The 2054-nt window shown below is 27.8% G+C and overlaps 1 pseudogene; it reads right to left on the bottom strand.

Moving 5' to 3' along the window:
- Nucleotides 1-297: 297 nt before the first annotated feature.
- On the bottom strand, nt 298-397 carry LOC149242291 (U5 spliceosomal RNA; annotated as a pseudogene).
- Between the last annotated feature and the right edge of the window lie 1657 nt (nt 398-2054).

The following is a 2054-nucleotide window of genomic DNA, read 5'->3' as shown; positions in this document are numbered from 1 at the left end:
CGTACATGCAAGTTTATAGGCCGTTGATTACTCTTTGTATCAAGGAACTCTTGGAATTATAGCTCAAAAATAAGAAACCTACGTACGTTTAAGAGTAAAGTTTATAGGCCATTACTCTTTGCATCAAGGAACTCTACGAAATATAGCTCAAAAATAAGAAACCTACGTACCTGCAAGTTTAAGAGTTATATAGGACATTGATTCCTCTTTGTATTTGCTTTGTGGGCTTCAGATCTCAAGTGCTTTGTGGGCTTCAGATCTCAAGTGAGAGAGAAGCCTCCAAAAAATTTTGTTGGAATTCTCAAGTGAGAGTGAAACGTCCAAAAATTGGCGTATGCCGCTGACTGTGGCCAACACACGGTATTCGCTTTCTTCGCTTTGTGTTGACCACACGGCTCCGTAACTATCAAAATGAATAGCCCGCCTTTTTGTCGTCCGTCCTCTGTCTTCTCTTAATCTCACAATGAATGTGGGACAGTTTATCACCATACACACTCACTTTTATTTTTTCATAAATTGCTATTTTCAGTAAATTTGTTCGGGTGGAATATAAAGCAGCGCATTTGATTCAACAAAAACCAAGTATTTATTGGTAGGGAAATGTTTGATATTACCTAGAGCTACATTTGATATTTTTAGTAAATTTGTTCAGGTGGAATATAAAGCAGCGCATTCGATTCAACAAAAACCAAGTATTTATTGGTAGGGAAATGTTTGATATTACTTAGAGTTACTAAGTGGTATGTTACTCTTTATATTTTTAGTTTAGTATATATATTTTTTAGTTTATTTTGTTGAAATGATATTTTTAGTTTAGTGTATATATTTTTTAGTTTATTTAGTTGAAATGATATATGTTATTATAAAATTATTTAAAATAAAAATAAAATTAATTTTTTTTTTTATAAAATTATAAAAATATTAAACATTACCCATTAGTATATAAAACAATAATTAACATTAAAAATAATCAATACAATTAACATTAAAAATAATCAATACAACCAAGTTGATGTGATTTTTGATATAAATATAATTTTCTATACCTTATAATTTAATAACCTCCATTTTTATAATAAAAATTTAACCCTATGGCATAAATCTTCATATCATAATATTTAGCGTTAAAGCCCTTCAATGCCACGAAGTTGACATTTTCATGGTCTAAAAATTCTTTCAGTGCAGCGAAGCTTTTCTTCTCGTTAGTCTTTAATCAATGTAATAATGAATTGATAAATCGTATTGACTGTGCTTTATTCACAAATCACCCAACCTTATGATTTATGAATTCTTTAATAAATCATATCGATTATTTCTTAATTTAATCATTTTTAAAACATAATCATTATTTCTTTTTACTATGGAGAATGGATAATCTATATAATAAAACTATTTAGTAAGAAATTATTGTGAAACAAAGCAAAAGAAGTATAAGAAATAAATCACATGTAACTTCTCAAAAACAATTACAAAGTTAGAGTGTGAAACAATGATTACACTAAACATTTGAAAAGGATTTTTAGATAAGAAGCAATTTACTAATGCCCATGATCATCTGAATCTTTTTGGATCATCTAAATCTTTTTGTGTTGGGTTTTAATTAGGAATGTAAAATGTTAAACTAGTATAGTTCTTCCCAACTTAAAATATAATGTATACTTTTTGGAGATGAGCATTTAAACTTGCTAGGCACATATAGCCTGATAAGGCAAGATATCACCCACTATTAACATATCACCAACTAATTCACTCCCAGAAAAGAAAATACCGAATTTTAATAACTCAGCATCAATCTAACAAATAGTGCCCATATGATGAATGAGTTTATCACCTTTACTTTATTATACAATTATATAAGACCATTGAATCACTTTTTTCTTAATATAACATCAGGATAAAAATAAATGAAATTTAAAGAATTTTCACATAATTGTAAGAGCAATTAAAATATATTGAATGGTTTACAGACATTCAAAATATTTTCTTTTCCCTAGAGCTTAATTTTATATAATAAATATGACAATATGTAAATTTTGATTTTACTTTACATTTGT

The sequence above is a fragment of the Pinus tabuliformis genome, chromosome 8, assembly GCF_031772625.1.
Source record: "Pinus tabuliformis cultivar Carrire ecotype Pingquan chromosome 8, CPIR1, whole genome shotgun sequence".
NCBI lineage: Eukaryota > Viridiplantae > Streptophyta > Pinopsida > Pinales > Pinaceae > Pinus > Pinus tabuliformis.
The sequence above is the reverse complement of the archived record's forward strand: the minus strand, read 5'-3'. Positions and strand labels throughout refer to the sequence as shown.